The 19,366-nt window shown below is 31.2% G+C and overlaps 1 pseudogene; it reads right to left on the bottom strand.

Annotated features, from left to right (window-relative positions):
- The window catches only part of LOC142317488 (putative cytochrome P450 303a1), a 92,489-nt pseudogene that overhangs the window by 40,083 nt on the left and 33,040 nt on the right, over positions 1-19,366 (bottom strand).

The raw sequence follows: 19,366 nt of genomic DNA, 5'->3' as shown, positions 1-19,366 counted from the left end.
TTCAGTATCAAAGATACACGTAATGTCGAACACTTCAATCATATCTATATCAAATGACAATATGAAAGCTTATAATAAATAAACCAACAACAAAATACATTTCCTTATCAGTATTAAAAATTGAACTTCATGTTGACCACCCTCAATGATTACTAAACCAAGTACCAATATGAATGCTTATAACATGTTAATCAATGGCAACATACATTTATTAATCCATATCAAAGATTACAGCTAATGTTGACCACCCTGAATGATTTCTATATCAAATCACAATATGAAAGCTCATAACAAACAAACCAATGATAACATACCTTTCCACGTCAGAATCAAAGATAACACCAAATGTTGAGGACCTCAATCAATTATATATCCAGTGAAAATTGGAAAACCGATAACATCTAAACTAAAGACAACACACATTTCCATCTCTGTATCAAAAATTACACTGAATGTAGACCACTTCAATCATTTCAACATCCAATAAATATGGGAATACTCATAACATGTAAACTAATGGCAACAAAGATTTCGACCTCAGTTTCAAAGATTGCACTTAAAGTTGACCACCTCAATCATTTCTATATCCATTAAAAATGGAAATACTGATAACATATAAATCAATGGCAACATACTTAATCATACTTACTTAATCCATATCAAATATTACAGCTAATGTTGACCACCCTCAATGATTCCTATATCAAATCAAAATATGAAAGCTGATAACAAACAAATCAATGACAACATACATTTCTCTAACCCTATCCAAGATTACAGCTAATGTTGTCCACCCTCAATGATTTCTGTATCAAATCACAATATCAAAGCTGATAACAAACAAACCAATGACAACATACATTTCCACCTCAGTAACCAAGATTACACCAAATGTTGACGACCTCAATCAAATATATATCCAGTGAAAATTGGAAAACCGATAACTTGCAAACAAAAGACAACACACATATCCATCTCTGTATCAGAGATTAACTGAATGTTGACCACCTTAGTCATTTATATATCCAATGAAAATTGGAAAACCACAAGCATGTAAATTAAAGACAACACACATTTCCATCTCTGTATCAAAAATTACACTGAATGTAGACCACTTCAATCATTTCAACATCCAATAAATATGGGAATACTCATAACATGTAAACTAATGGCAACAAAGATTTCGACCTCAGTTTCAAAGATTGCACTTAAAGTTGACCACCTCAATCATTTCTATATCCATTAAAAATGGAAATACTGATAACATATAAATCAATGGCAACATACTTAATCATACTTACTTAATCCATATCAAATATTACAGCTAATGTTGACCACCCTCAATGATTCCTATATCAAATCAAAATATGAAAGCTGATAACAAACAAATCAATGACAACATACATTTCTCTAACCCTATCCAAGATTACAGCTAATGTTGTCCACCCTCAATGATTTCTGTATCAAATCACAATATCAAAGCTGATAACAAACAAACCAATGACAACATACATTTCCACCTCAGTAACCAAGATTACACCAAATGTTGACGACCTCAATCAAATATATATCCAGTGAAAATTGGAAAACCGATAACTTGCAAACAAAAGACAACACACATATCCATCTCTGTATCAGAGATTAACTGAATGTTGACCACCTTAGTCATTTATATATCCAATGAAAATTGGAAAACCACAAGCATGTAAATTAAAGACAACACACATTTCCATCTCTGTATCAAAAATTACACTGAATGTAGACCACTTCAATCATTTCAACATCCAATAAATATGGGAATACTCATAACATGTAAACTAATGGCAACAAAGATTTCGACCTCAGTTTCAAAGATTGCACTTAAAGTTGACCACCTCAATCATTTCTATATCCATTAAAAATGGAAATACTGATAACATATAAATCAATGGCAACATACTTAATCATACTTACTTAATCCATATCAAATATTACAGCTAATGTTGACCACCCTCAATGATTCCTATATCAAATCAAAATATGAAAGCTGATAACAAACAAATCAATGACAACATACCTTTCGACCTCAGAATCAAAGATAACACCAAATGTTGAGGACCTCAATCAATTATATATCCAGTGAAAATTGGAAAACCGATAACATCTAAACTAAAGACAACACACATATTCATTTCTGTATCAGAGATTACACTGAATGTTGACCAACGTAAGCATTTATATATCCTATGAAAATTAGAAAACCGATAACATGTAAACTAATGACAACACACACTTCCATTTCAGTATCAAAGATTACACTTAATGTTGACCACCTCAATCATTTCTATATCCAATAAAAATGGGAATACTGATAACTGTATTCCAAGGACAACACATTTTTACATCTCAGTATCAATGATCACACTGGATGTTGACCACCATAGTCATTTATATAACCAATGAAATTTAGAAAACTGTAAACTGTAATTCAATGACAAACACGCATTTCCACCTCAGTATTACGGATTACACTCAATGTTGACGAACTTAATCATTTATATACACAATGAAAATTGGAAAACCAATAACATATAAACTAAAGACAACAAACATTTTTAACACGGTATGAAAGATTACACTGAATGTTTACCATCTCAATCAGTTTTATATCCAATGAAAATTAATTAACCGATAACATTTAAACTAAAGACAACAGAAATTTCCACCAACTCACTCATTTATATATCCAATGAAAGTTGGAATACTGATAACATGTAAACCAATGTCAACCCACATTTCCTTATCCGTATCATAGAATACAGTTAATGTTAACCACCCTCAATGATTTCTATATTAAATCACATTATGAAAGCCGATAACAAACAAACCAATGACAACATACATTTCTTTATCCGTATCTAAGATCACCGCTAATGTTGACCACCCTCAATGATTTCTATATCAAATCAAATTATGAAAGCTGATCACATGTAAACTATTGTCAACACACATTTCCTTATCCGTATCAAAGTATACAGTTAATCTTGACCACTCTCAATGATTTCAATATCAAATCACAATATGAGAGGTTATAACAGACAAACCAATGGCAACGTATATTTCCATATCAATATCAAAAATTGCACTTTATTTTGACCACCCTCAATGATTACTAAACCAAATCAAAATAGGATGGCCGATAAAATGTAAACTAATGACTAAACACATTTTCTTTCCCGTATTAATGATTACAGTTAATTTTGACCACTTTCAGAAATTACATCATCAATAACAAACTAGAACGCCGAAAACATGTTAACCAATGACAACAGACATTTCCCAGAAGTATCAAAGATTATACTTTATATTACCCACAACTAGTGATTATACATACAATCAACATTGGAAAGCCGGTATCATATATATGAATGACAACAAATATTTTCCTATCTGTATCGAAGATTGCAGTTTACGTTGACCTTCCTCAAAGATTTCTATATTTAATCACAATATGAAAGCTGATAACAAACAAACCAATGCCAACATACATTTCCATCACAGTATCAAAGATTACTTACAATGAATGTTGACCTCCTCAATCATTTCTATATCGAATAAAACTTGGAAAACCGATAACGGGTAAACCAATGACAACATACATCTCAGTACTTTCATCAGTATTTTCATTGGATATAGAAATGATTGAGGTGGTCAACATTCAGTGTAATCTTAGATACTGAGATGGAAATGTATGTTGTCAATGGTTTGTTCGTTATCATCTTTCATGTTGTGATTTGATATAGAAATCGTTGAGGGGGTCAAAATCAATGCAATTTTTGATACTGATAAAGAAATATACTTTATCATTGGTTTTTCTGTTATCACCCCTAATATTGTGATTTGATATAGAAATCATTGAGGGTGGTCAACATTAGGTGTAATCTTAGATATGGATAAACAAATCTATGTTGTCATTGGTTTGTTTGTTATTAGCTTTCATATTGTGATTTGATATAGATATGGTTGAGGTGTTCAACATTAAGTATAATCTTTGATACTGAGATGGAGATGTGTGTTGTCATTAGTTTATATGTTACCAGTTTTCAAATTTTCATTGGATATATATATATATATATAACATTCAGTGTAATCTTTGATACTAAGATGGAAATGTATATTGTCATTGGTTTGTTTCTTATCAGCTTTCATATTGCGATTTGGTATAGAAATCATTGAGTGTGGTCAACATAAACAGTAATCTTCGATACTGACATGAAAATATTTGTTGTTATTTGTAGATGTTATCTACAAATGTTGATAACATCTACAATGTTATGTAGATGTTATGTCATCTGTTACGTTGTAGATGTTATCGGCTTTCCAATGTTGATTAGATGTAGTAATCACTAGTTGTGGGTAATAATAAGTTTAATCTTTGATACTGATATGGAAATGTAGATTACAGTTAATGTTTACCTCCCTCAATGAGTTCTATATCAAATCAAAATATGAAAGATGATAACCAATGACAACATGCATTTCCATATCAGTATTAAAAATTGCACTTGATGTTGACCACCCTCAATGATTACTAAACCAAATCACAATAGGATAGCTGATAACATGTAAACTAATGACAACAAACATTTCCATCTTAGTATCTATGATTATAATGAATGTTGACCACCTCAATCAATTCTATAACCAATAAAAATTGGAAAATCGATAACATGTAAACCAATGACAACAACTGTTCATCTCAGTATCAAAAATTACACTGAATGTTGACCACCTCAATCATTTCTATATCCAATGAAAATTAGAAAACCGATAACATGCAAACTAATGACCACACACACTTCCATCTCAGTATCAAAGATTACACTGAATGTTGACTATCTCAATCATTTCTATACCCAATTAAAATTGAAAAACCGATAACACGTAAACCAATGACACTACACATTCCATATCAGTTTCAAAGATTACAGTTAATCTTGAACACCCTCAATGATTACTACCTCCAATCACAACTGGAATGCCAATTTCATGCATCATAATAACTATTGTAATCTTTGATATAGATAGGGAAATGTGTAGCGTCATTTTTTTTCCATGTTATCTTCTAATCATTGAGGGCGGGCAACATTAAGTGCATTTTTTGATACAGATTTGGAAGTGGGTGCTGTCATTGTTTTACATCATATCAGCTTTTCTCTTTTATTGCATGTAGTAGTCATTGATGGCAGTCAACATAAACTGTAATCTTTGATACTGATGTTAAATGTATCTAATCTTAAGTTTACATTATATGGCCTTTCCTATTGTGATTGGATGTAGTTATCATTTAGCGTGGGGAACATTGAGTGCTATCTTTGATACTAATTGGGAAATGTGTGTCGACATTGGTTTCCATGTTACTAGCTTTCCTACTGTGATCGAATTTAGAAATGATTGAGGGCCGAAAGCGTTAAGGGTAATCTTTGATACTGAAAGGTAAATGTGTGTTGTCATTGATTTAGTTGTTATTGGCTTTGCTATTCTCGTTCGATATAATAATCTTTGAATGCGGGCAACCTTAAGTGTAATCTTTGATACTCTTAACTAAATGTGTATTGTCATTGAATTACATGTTATTGGCTTTCCTATTGTAATTCGATATAATAATCGTGGAAATCAGGCAAACTTAAGTGTAATTTTTGATACTGATAAGTGAAAGTGTGTTGACATTGGTTTACATTTTATTGGCTTTCCTATTGTGATTGGATTTAGTAATCATTGTGGGCAGCCAAAGTTAAGTGTAATCTTGATACCGATAGGTGACTGATTCTGATTGTATTAAGTAATCAGTCAATTGTCAAGTAATCAGAGTGGTCAATACTACGTGTCATCTTTGATACTTAGTAGTGAATGTGTTTTCATTTTTTTTTTTATTGCCTTTCTTATTCTTATTGGATTTAGTAATAATTGAGAATGGGCACCGTTAAGTGTAATATTCGATACTAAAAAATGAATGAGTCTTTTCACTCTTTTTATTTTATCAGAATTAATATCTGATTAACTATTCACTGAAGTATTCTGTGGGAGGTATTAATGTTAATTCTCATCTCTGATACTGAAAGGTGAATGTGTTGTCATTGGTTTCATGTGTCATTCTATCAGCTGTCCTGTTCTGCTTGGATTTATGTGATCATGGAAAGAAAACAACGTTAAGCGTAATTTTGAATAATGAAAGTTAATGTGCGTTTTCTTTGGTTTATATTTAGCAGCTTTAGAATTGTGATATAGTAAATATTGAGTGTTAACAATGTTAAATATAATATTCGGTTCTGAAAGGTGAATGAGTGTTGCCATTGGTTTAAATTTTATTGGTTTTCCTACAATTACAAGAAAGTTACAGAAGTAAACTTTGTGGGTGTTGAATGTTAAGTGTAAACTGCTATACTGAATGGTGAATGTGTGTTGTCACTGGTTTTATCCTCTCGTCTCCTTAAGTGCATCTAGAGGTTTGTAGCTGTTTTCTAGTTTCATCTATTTTCAGGCTTTCCGGTTTTGTGTGTACCCTCCAGCAGCGTCAGGCTGTTTTTTTGATCTAGGCAGTTATCACTGATTTTAAGACTCATTGTTTCGATTTTTTGCATAGGTATCTAGGTGCTGATTTATCGACGCATACCCACCTTGTTGCGGCTGAAAGGTGGCAACAACTCCTGGATGTAGGTCCCTGTAACGAGCAAAGGAATCTTCCTAGTCCTGCTTGCATGCTTTTCAGAATGAAGGCTGTAATCTGTGGTTTTTGAATCGATCCAGTAGCAGCCAAGAGGTACATAGAATGACAGGGAAATTCAGAAGGTCCCCATCTGCCTGTAGCTTGCTGCGGGTAGTAGTCACACCAATGGGCATGTCCAACTTTTGATGTAGGAGAAAGACAGTGAGCGTCTCGTTGACGTCAGGACAGGCTAGGGAATCACTGGCCAGCCATATCAGAATTCATAGAATTCAGTAAGTCCAGGTGCAAGAGAAAGCCGATGCCCATTCCTACGAACTCGTCGGCGGATGAGGCTTCAGAAATGGATACAGGGACACCTGGCCGAGGCAAGTCAAACCCTGCAGTAGAGACATTTAAGAAAGCGGTGTGCTTTGCTGACATCGTTTGTGCCAAAGAGAGGCCAGCCAGGTCAAAAAACCGAAGGTCTTGTTTGTCAACAAGGCAGAGGGATTGACTAAGGCCAGTTCTGACTTGAAAAAGGACTTCCAGGCTGCTGTTTGTGACAGCCAGAAGGGCCTGCATATTAGAGATATAAAAGAGACCAGCAAGGGTCTAGTTGTGGTTGCCGACAACAAGGAGACGGTCCAAGTCATCAAGGAATCTCCTGCAGTGCAGAAACTTGAGGTCAAGGTACACCCCAAACGAGGTTGTAGGCCCCCTGTCAAAGTCTAATGACATTGACTGTGGTCTCTCTGATAAGGAGGTTCTGACCCTGATGAGGAACCAGAGCACTGACTTGGACGAGACTACGTTTAAAAAGGAGTGTAGGCTAGTCTTCAAAACAGGAAATCATAATGCCGCTCGGTATCATGAAGTTTTTGAATTAGGTGCTGGTCTCTTCCTGAAATGCTTGTCAGAGGGTAGAATTTTTCTGGATTTCACATCCTGTCACATCAAGGAATACCTTGACTTGCAGCGGTGTTTCAAATGTTGTCGCTTCGGCTATAGGGCCAAAAGAATGCATCGGTCTGTGCGCATTGTGGTGAAGAGGGCCATAAGCATGACGACTATCCGCAGAAAAAAGTGGCTCCGATTTGTGTCAACTGTAAGAGGTTGCGCGAGTCATAGTGTGATTGTTACAAGAGGGCAGTTGAGATTTGTTTCAAATCCCTTGACGGTTAGGTTCAGTCAGCTAAATGCCCAGGAAAGAATAAAAACTATTTTAAAATTTGTGTCAAAATGAATTTTCTTTCCTAATGCTAAAATTAAATAAGATAAATTTATTATAAGATAAATAATATTAGAAAATATTTTCATGAGATCTGCTTTTCTCAGATTATTAGTAACTTTTTATGCAATAGTCAATTTACATTTGTTATAAAAATTGGAAAAGGTGGTAAAAAAAAGTCATTCTAATTTTAGTAGTTTACATAAAACGTTTATTAATAAGAAAACAAAATATTCAAGAATGGTAGGAACACAAAAAAACAATAGTATTAGGGAAAGATCAAATAACCAACATTTTTTCCTTATAAATCATATTTCTCTTATAAATAAATTTACAAAATTTAAACCCAATCCATTGTAAAAAGCTGTATTATAAATAAAAGAAAATACATAATAGTTTTAACTAAAAATATATGTGCCAGGTGGAGGAGGCCCTTGAAATATATGAAGGAATGGAAAATTATTTAAATCTTTCCAAAATAAAGTTTATTTATTTTCTTTCATAATAAGTGAAAGTACAGGCAAAATATGCCAACCACCATATGTAAAAGGATATCATGAAATTAAGTATTTCTAGACTTCTAGAAATTTTTCATTTTGAAAATGACCTTCCTCCAAAAAATGAAATAAATCCTGGCTACATTCCAGCACCCAACATAACAATTACAAAAAATAAAATTAAAAACTAAACACATTATTGTTAACCACAAACTAAATTAAATTCTAATACAAAAGAAATAACAGATTAGCAGGTTAATTGACACAAAAATAAAATCTAACCATTAGATTTCTATTACATGGTATATTTTTGCAGAAATAAATGAAAAATATGTACGTAAATGTTTTTACAATTAGATATAGTAACTTAAAAAAAAAATAAACACAATAAAATCTATTTACAAAGAAATTATTTTAAGAAAATTACATATCTTGAAAACTGTATTAATTTTACTATTAGTCCTTAGTGGCTTACAAGAAGGCAGGTGCAGTAGGTGTGGGTCACACCCCTCGTTCATCTCTGAGAGGGTGACAAAATGGCAAAAATATGTGGTTTTAAAATATTTTTTTGGGCTCACGACACTTTAAAAACAGAAATTATTTAAAACAAGTTTAATAACTTTGGCAATTAATTAACCAGTCAATATAACTATGTATTGAAATTTGTTATTTCAGTCAACAAACACAATGAAATGTAGATGAACTATACAATGTGTAATGAATGGTAAGCATATGAGAAAGGAAAGCGGATAAGAAAGGGGAGGAGATGTTTCTTTCCACCGATGTTTGTTTCTGCAGGATATACTTGAGCGAGAAGTAAACAACTGGTGTTATCATAAAATGTACTCATACATTATGACCCACAATTAATAAAAAATTTAGTCATAAACTATGATGAACTTTCTGAAGATGTATCTTTAGAGAGATTCTATGACTAAGATACATTTAAAGATGCCAAAGTTTCAAAAGAAAATCTTTAAGACTTTTAGTTTTTTGTTTGATATGAACTTTCAGATACTGTACCACATCTGACTTCAGCCTTAAGATTATTGTTAACATTATGTGTTTCAGTAGCATCATGTGAAAGGAGTTTTCAAAACTGAAATTAATGTTACCTTCAGTCCACTGTGAGTCAAGCTCAGCTCTTTAGCCATTTTGTCAAATGGAAACAAGGTAGTGAAAGAAATTGATTTTTATATCATTTCAAAATTTGCAGAGAGAAAAGTTAGGAAAAAATGGTTTTAAGTGCTTACTCACAAAAGTAAACAAACAGAAAATAACTGTAACTTCTTTTAATAATTTCAATGTGGAAGTGACAAGAAATTTTCTGCACAGGATCTACCCGACCTTGCTGCACCACTGTTCCTTTGATTTCTTTAACGTTCATCTTCATTTGGTAAAGTTAAATTTATATATAATTAGAATAGCAGTTTCATTATTACTTTAATATAACTTTCATTTTTACATTTTTGTGATATAATTGCTTAAGTTTAATCAAGTTTTGTTTTTAACTTAAAATCACTTAGCGAACAATGTAATTAATAATAAACATAGTTTTAATTAATACATTATATGTATACAGTACATCAATACATTATCGTCGTACATATATAATACATCATCGTACTAAAAGTAGAATGATGTAAGATATTGAAAAATAATACAGAAAAATTTTAAATTGAGGTAACATCATACTTGATTTTTCTTTTCCTGACTAAGAGAAAATACTGTTAACAGATCAGCATATACTGTTAACAGTTCAGGTGAGAAATAATTGGAAATAGAAATTTCTGAGACTACACATGTAATACCACTAAGCCAATATTAATACATAACTTATAACTAAACATAGAAACTAAGATATATAAAAACAAAAATCAGTTTTCATAGACAACCAATGATAACAGTATAAGTTTCTCTTCATTGGAATAACTAAAAGAAAAAAAAATCTAATAAATCTTATTAGTTACATATCTCAATTTATGAGAATAACGGGTTAATATGTACCTAAACGATACATACAAATCAATTGAGACAAATAGGTCTGAATAATGGTAAAAATTAAAACTCCACTCATTATTCTCTATAAGTCTAGACCATCAATCTAGAGAAATTTTATTTCATCTAGATTAATGTTTTTATAATAAAATATTGAAATCTTTGCGAGTGAATTTAAATCACTACACAACAGATACAACAAAATGATTCATTCATATTTATGAATTCTTTAACTGATGGATTTCCATCTAAATTAAAATATAAACTTGCAATTCCTCATACTTCAAATGAGAATTCTCTTACGAAGCAGACATTTTATTCTCCCTAAAATTCAACTGCAGAAAAATTAAAACCAACCATGGATGGTCTGACTTAAATTTTCATAATAAAGATCTCACCTGGACTGGGCAGACTTTTGCAATTCATGACAAACTAATAAAAAATTCATATTAAAATATGAAATATGTCACTTTTTAGGGAAGAACAAATGAAAAACAGCTTCAAGAGTCAAGTTAATGTCCAATGCTTTTTAATACAAAATCTAATTAATGGCTTATATATTATAGTATCCAGATAACTAAAAAACTCACTATTACAATTAGCAATGAGCATCACTGTTTCTTAATTATTCATGTTATAAATAATATATGCTGCTATATTTAAATATCTATGGGTTACTATAAGAAACACAATATATTATAATCACTGGGATTCCAATCAATGACACCATCCTAGAATTGAATCTGTCTCAATTTGATAAAGACATCCCCATGTACATAAACAAAAATAATATAATATAAAAAATATTCCCTGCTAGAATGACCTAATTCGACCCCAGAGAATAGTCATAGATTATCGACAGAGAATAGATAGTAATTATCAAATCTAATCTAGACCTGATTTTGTTAAATTATCAATGTTGATGATAATGATGCTACGAACTTAAACTTTATTAGATACTCTGCTTGCTACATAATAATAAAAGTAATATTTTGTAATAGTATTGTATGGATACCTATGTACAACTAAATATCCCTTGTGATTTTGTGACCCATCATATGGTTTGATCATAAGTCACAAGGGTCTAGTGTATTTTTTAATGACAGCCGACATAATTAAAGGATCTGAAAAGATCTACTTGTACAAGCATATTTACAGGTTAAAACATAATATTTTATATTATTTATAATATTTTATATCTCATTGTCCGTAAGTTACATTATCAGTCATGTTAAAAATCTGTAACTTACGGACAATGAGATAGACATACAGTTTGTGTAGTATTTGTAAAAATGTTACACAGAAATAGATAAGACGAGATTTAAATTAACTTTGCCAAGTTAAATCTACAAGGCATATTCATACAAGGACATCGGCTTATATTTAAATATTAGCAGGTCTGAACACAGTTTCATGCATGCAGGGCTGACTATTTACGAAGCAATTGCAGTTATTGTTTTGAAACAGTAGTTGTTTCCCTGCCAGTGAATGCAGAACGCAATGTCCGCAACAATCGTTTCTCCCATCAGTTGTGAAGTGCACACTGTGATTCAATTTTTGTGTGTAAAAGGAGCTTCAGCTACTGAAATTTATCAGGAGTTGTGTCTAGTGTGTGAACCTACACTAATGAGTGATGGAAAGGTTAGACAGTGGTGTCGAGACTTTAAAAATGGCCACACAAATGTGCATGACAAACAGCGGAGTGGTAGGCCCAGCATTCAGGCCAACAAAATTGTTGAATAAGTGAACTGAAAACTGCAATGTGATCGGTGATTGATTAGTACTCTGGCTGATGAATTTCTGCAAGTTGGATGCACCTCTATCTATATGACTGTCGCAGAAAAGCTTGAATATCACAAATTGTGTGCAAGGTTGGTGCCGAAAATGTTCACCGACCAACATAACAAGCAAAGAATGTGCAGTGGACGAGCGTTTTTGGACTGCTATTGACAAGATGGAGATGATTTTTTCTTTTTCTTTTAACCTCCAGGACCACTATTAGGTATTGCTAGAGGATGAGATGAATGACACGTAGCGTGTGAAAATGCCACCCCTGATCGGGATTCGAACCTGGGACCTCCGGATGAAAGGCCAAGACGCTACCATTGTGCCACAGAAGTCGGCAGATGGAGATGATTTGTTTCCCCACACTGTTACGGACAAAGTCCTACAGACATGGATATCCTACACCGATGCAGAATCAAAACAATAGTCAATGCAGTGGTGCCATTTAAGTTTTCCAAAACTGAAGAAATTTAAGCAATCTCCATAATTGAGTTAAAAAATGTTGGCTAAAAATTTTTGAAAGAAAAAGGGCTGAAGAAATTTAAGCAATCTCCATAATTGAGTTAAAAAATGTTGGCTAGAAGTTTTTGAAACAAAAAGGGCATCATTTTGGTTGATTTCACGTGGATCAACAATTACAGCTGATGTGAATTGCAAAACGCTCACCAAACTGAAACATGCGATCCAAGATCAACGACATAAGAAACAGTCGTCTGGCGTAATCCTTCTTCAAGACAACGCACACCCTCACACCACTGCCTTAACCAAAAAGAAGATCAAGATTTTTGTTGGGAACTTTTTGACCACCCTCCATATAGTCCCGACCTTTTACCTAGCAACTACTTCCTCTTCTTGCATTTGAAAAAATGGCTTGGTGGACAACGGTTTGAAAACGAGGAACTTAGAATAATGTTGTCAACTGGTTCAATTACCAGCCAGCAAACTTCTATGCAGAGGGGTTAAAAAAACTGGTGCAGCATTATGAAGTGTTTAGAACTGAATGATGATTATGTGGAAAAGAGAAGTAAATATGTAGTAAACAAAAACTAAGTAAAAACCTTTTCTCAAAGTTAATTTTTTTTATGAACTAACGACCCTTACTTTATGAATGCGCCTTATATATGTTTTTTCAAATGCTTAATATAAATAATTATACGTATGACCTGCAAAGGAAGAAGATCATTTGTAACATCTTTCTGTTAAAAACATTTAACCTTATCACAATTAATAATTTAACAGTAAAGGTTGTTTTATATATATATTATATAAGAATATTAACTTATAACTGTATAAAAATATTACTTTAATAACAACAGAAGTTGCCACAGTTCATTGAATTAACATTTGATACAATTTCCCTACATGTATAAATATATTTATACCATACTCTACTTCTTTTGTTTTAAATTCAAATAATTCATTAACATACTGACCACTGTGTTAATAACACCACAATGGTCAACATCATCAAATTCAAAGATGATGATTCAATTAAAACCATAATAAAATTACAATCTAACAGTTGGCAATAATGTCCATAAAACAAAGGATAATACTACTGGACAGCAAAATCTGCATATGCGTTCATTATATATTCAAAAATTTTTAAAACAGAGAACTAAAAATAAATTTTTAATAGAATTATATATAAGGTAATTATAGAATTAAATAACTTGAAAATGTGGGATGCGTGAAAAAAATTGATTCTTCAAAATTTATATGTTAAACTTATGTAATTACTGTTTTATAGTTTGTATTTCATACAATATTAAATATATATATATATATATATATATATATATATATATATATATATGTATACAAAGGGCGCTAGGAAAATTTTCAATACGATTTTAGGACCTGCACTGGAATATAGTTTGTACTTCATGTTATCAGAATTTTGTGTAAAATTAGTAAATATCATAGTAAATTATATCAGTAATAAATCTATAATAATTTATTTTGATTGACTTTATTTTTCATTAAAATACCAATTTCTTTTGAGTTAAACAAAATCTAAAATAAAACATTCCTATTTGTACATATTTTCATGTACTTTAAAAAATTGTTTTAAAATATTACAGCAGGCTATATCGAAAGAAGCTCAAAAATAAATATATATTCACTACTACTGCCTTTATTATTTTTAATAAGCATTTCTGTTATTTTACTACAAAAAAGTATTACTATAATTTTTTTAATGCAAATCAGACAAAAAGCCTTAACAGGTCTTCATGTTAGTTACAAGGTATTTCCATCTGATGCACGTAAGTGTTTGAGAAATATTTTGCTTAACATTCAGTTTATTTTCTTGTGCACATTACGTTTCTTACGTTTTAATGCAAAGAAAATTATTATATGACTACTATAATATTGAATTAGCGATTATTATTAAAAATTAATGAATTTTATTTGATTATACAGTAGAGAATTAAAATTTTAAATATTTATTACGTAAAATATTATATTTGAATAATTATGTTTTCACAGTTGTTACATTAAAATCTCCAAACATTTATTCATTTTTATCATTTATTTACATAGGCTTCTAACAATCCTCACTCCGACTTGTAGATTATTTTTCATTTTTCTGGTGACCAAACTGCAACAGTAATAATCGAAGAGCATAAGAAAGAAGCAGTAATAAAAAAGGGAGTCAAGGACGTTCCCTATCCCTGTTACTTTTTAATCTTTACATAGAACTAGCAGTTAATGATGTCAAAGAACAGTTTAGATCTGAAGTAACAGTGCAAGGTGAAAAGATAAAGATGCTACAATTTGCTGATGATATAGTAATTCTAGCCGAGAGTAAGCTTTGAAGAAACAATGAGTGGCATGGATGAAGTCCTATGCAAGAACTACTACGTTAAAATACTACGGAGGTAGAAGAATTTTGTTATTTGGGAAGCAGAATTACTGCTTCCCAAATAACAAAGAAGATGGACGAAACAGTAGCAATATAAAATTCTGAATAGCACAGGCGAAACGAGCTTTCAATCAGAAATATAATTTGCTTACATCAAAAATTAATTTACACATCAGGAAAAGAAAAGAAAAGAAAAGTAAATGTTTGGAGCATAGCTTTATATGCAAGTAAAACTTGGATAATTGGAGTACCCGAGAAGAAAATATTAGAAGCTTCTGAAATATGGTGCTATAGGAGATGTTAAAAATCAGATGGGTAGATAAAGTGACAAATGAAGAGATGTTGTGGCAAATCGGTGAAGAAAGAAGCATTTGGAAAACTATAGCTAAAAGAAAAGACAAGACTTAAAAAGGTCACTTAAGGCATCCTGGAATAGTCGCTTTGATACTGGAGGGACAGGTAGATGGGAAAAATTGTGCAGGCAGGCAACAGTTGGAATAAGTTAAACAAATTGTTAGGGAAGTAGGGGGTATACAGAAATGAAACGACTGGCACTAGATAGGGAATCTTGTAGAGCTACATCAAAACCAGTCAAATGACTGAAGACAAGAAAATTTGCATAGTAATAACAGGCTTATACCCTTTAACAGTTACTAAATGATAAATGAATTGTGTAGTGTGTGAAAAATGCCATGCTTGACTGGGATTCAAACCTGAGATCTCTAGATGAAAGACTAATACAATCAATCAAGAGTTAATTACATAGTTGACAACTGTTTTATCATGCATTTAATTATATTATTAAAGGTTTAGTTGTCACCCAACAAAATTTATTTACAAAAAAATGAAGATCTGCAGGTCGTATCATCAAATGAAAAATTATAGGGTCTTAGAACAATTACAAATTATTCATCCACTTGATGCAATTAAACAAAAGTTTCAATTTAATAATACATCTTATATATATTTTTTAAACTTCTTTCTCTAATATTACTGAGTTTTTTTTCATTTTTACCAATATTTTCTAATTTTCCTTCTAACATATAATGTAAAAAAAAGTAACTTACAGGCACGAAAAATTAGTTGATATTTTGTTTTAAATGTACTGCAGTGTATAAAATATAATCCAAACACAAAAACTATTGCTTTAAATAAACATAAAAATTAAAATAACACTAATATATAATAGTGGATTGTACAACTTCTACGTACAATGGACATTCTGATTAACAATAAGAATGAATTTGTTCACTCCATTTCACAGAAAAATATATTCTCTATTCTAATATGCTGATGATTCAAATGTATCATTTGCAGCTGAAATGCTATTACTCTGACCAGAAAATCCGGGCAATGAACACACATATGTATCACAACCATCGTTCTCACAACTGTTGATCAAAGTTTTAGTCTTTTCCTTTATAGAACAAAGTTACTGCTTTCGATCCATATTGCCCAGTTCAAAATGTTTTTTACACACATCGCAAAACACATGATAAACATCATTTATCTCTTCTAAACCAACTTATTTCTGGGTGTAAGTTTATATATAACTACTGGTCACTACACAGTCTTCAAATTCCATTTAAAACCAATTAATTACCTAAATTAACCTTTTTTGTTAAAATTTCACCAATGAAAAAAATCTAACTGCAATTTGGAATATTCCTCCTTTAATATAAAAAATAATTAAGAAATTAAGTAAGAACAAGCCATGTTAATGGTGCTGCTTGATGCACGTAGCTGCAATGTGCTGGGTGATGGGATCACCACTTCCCGACACCAGGAAAGTATTTCAAATACATTTTGGCTTTACTTCTGTGAGCAGCCTCCAAAAAAGTGAGGGCCTGACTTGTGTTAAGTGTAAATGTCTTCGGAAGGATCACAGGCACTCTGTGAACAGCAAAGATTGTGAATGAATTTAAGTTATAGGACACTGAAATTGTACTACCAGCAAAACATGTTAAGAACAGTGTAGTTTTTAACTTAATTCCTGCAATTTCTTAAAGTAAATTCCAACTTGTAATATGACACACAAAGATGATAACTACACGGTATGGTAAATTTTTTTCCATCAAGTGACACAAGTTTCAACGAGCTTCTCTTTCATCATCCATACTTTCACGCTGCTATTTCTTACCTGACCCATCTTTTTTCCTAGCACCTCCAACATCTTGAGAGTTTCTCTGTTTTCTTGGAGTTTGACCCTCTGATTCTAAAATAGGAAAACGAATTAAAAAAATATTAATTAAATATTATTAATGATAAATTAAACAAGAATAGTGACATTACATGCGTGCACGCACATGCACACTCACACACACAAAAATTTTCCCCTCAAAAATTAATGGGAGAATTAAAAAATTAATAGAAATAACCAGAACTCCCACCTTCATTTTAGTCCCTAAAATATTTTTTAAATGTACTAGTATTTTTTAAATGTACACAACTGCTGAAAGTGACCTTTCTCCTGTAACAAACTGCCAGAAATTCATCTAACTTTTACATTTTGTTGCTTTTTATAATTATACAGATTTATAATAAAAACGTATAAATAATTTAAAATAAATAACATAGATCTATGTATAATTATACACATTTAGTTGAATTTTGGAAATTTATTCATGGTAAACTTAATTTAAAACTGTTTGGTTGTGCTTCGTGCAAAACTACATTTTAAAATTCTTATAATTTATAAATATTAAGTAGTATTCAAAGTTTTTATTAAAATAATAAAGTTAATAAACCTTTGGTTTCTGAGTTCTTACTGCAATCTTTGTTTGCAGTATCATCATCATTATCATCATCACTGCAATCTGATCTGAAATAAATAACAAAATCATTTTTTTAAGTACAATTTAACAAGGTATAAGAAAATATAAAAATTATCATTTATAAAAAATAAAAAATGGGACTGGTCCATCCAAGTTAAAATAAGGATGAAAAGTAATATTTAAAGAAACAATATATCAACCCAGTCAGTCTAGCAGTGACATTTAAAGTAATAATAGACTAACCAAGGTTAGTCTAGCAGTGAACTCTTCATCATAAATCTGCTGATTTTAAAATCGAGAGTTCTAAGGTTCAAATCGTAGTGAAGGTAGTTGCTTCTATACAGATTTGGATACTAGATCCAAATACGTGAACTTTGGTGGTTGGAGTTCAATTAGCCGCACATCTCAAGAATGGTTGGCCTGAGTCTGTTCAGGACTACATACTTACAGTTACGTGCCAGATTGGATACAGATACCTTAGCATCTCTACTGTTGATATCACGTAACAATTGGGTTATTCTGTAATCTGGTATTACATAAAAATAAATAAAATAATGGTAGTATAGTCTTTATTTAACCAACATGTATACTCATAATATTCAGGCCATTCTAGGAAAATGGGAAACAAATTGTGAAAATAGGTTTTGACACCATTGCACTCACCATAGTAATGGAATGATGCCTTTCATTTAAGGAGGTTCTGGGTCTGAATCCTGATGGTCAAGTGTGTCACACAAACTGGTTAACGTTAAAAAAATAACATTAACTGGGTTCAATTAGTTGTCATGATCTTAAAATAAATAAACAAATAAGATAATGATTGATAACTTGATGGTTTTCTTCTTTACTATTTTAATCTGCACTCTTCTAATAATTTTATAAATTTGAAGATATGAAAATAGCATTAAAAATTGTTTTCCTATTATGATTCTAACACAAACAATGAAACAAATGTAAAAAATAGTATTTAATATTATAATTTTATTGGTAATTAATATTCTAAATTATATTTTTTTTTTTACTTTAAAATTATTATTTTCAAAATCATTAAACTTATATATAACACATGCTATAATTTTTAACGGTTGTAGGAGGATTAAAACAAGCTACTCAAAAAAAAAATTGCAGATGCACTCCCATAAATAACAAACTAGGTTTACTAGGAAAAGCAAGCGAGAAGTGAAGTGGTTTCTGTTGCCTTTATCACAGACCAAAATACACTGTTTTATATCACCATGATAAGATCTCCAAAAGCCAATGATTTTCAGTGAAGTACAAGAAGTACCTTCACCTGTTCACCACAAGAACTGGTTTTATTATGAACATCATCACTCTAAGAGAAAATAATTTTTAGAGGGACTGTTACTTGTATATTGTATGTCATTTTATACATGTCACAACCATAAGAAAGACTGGAACACGCAGAGTAGATAACAAATTAATGTACTCAATTTTTCTAATTCTTTTTTTCAATGCTTATGTAAAATGTGATTACTGAGTTTATTTTATTATGAATTAATTAGTTTTTATACA

Source organism: Lycorma delicatula, chromosome 1, assembly GCF_047948215.1.
Source record: "Lycorma delicatula isolate Av1 chromosome 1, ASM4794821v1, whole genome shotgun sequence".
Lineage (NCBI taxonomy): Eukaryota > Metazoa > Arthropoda > Insecta > Hemiptera > Fulgoridae > Lycorma > Lycorma delicatula.
The sequence above is the reverse complement of the archived record's forward strand: the minus strand, read 5'-3'. Positions and strand labels throughout refer to the sequence as shown.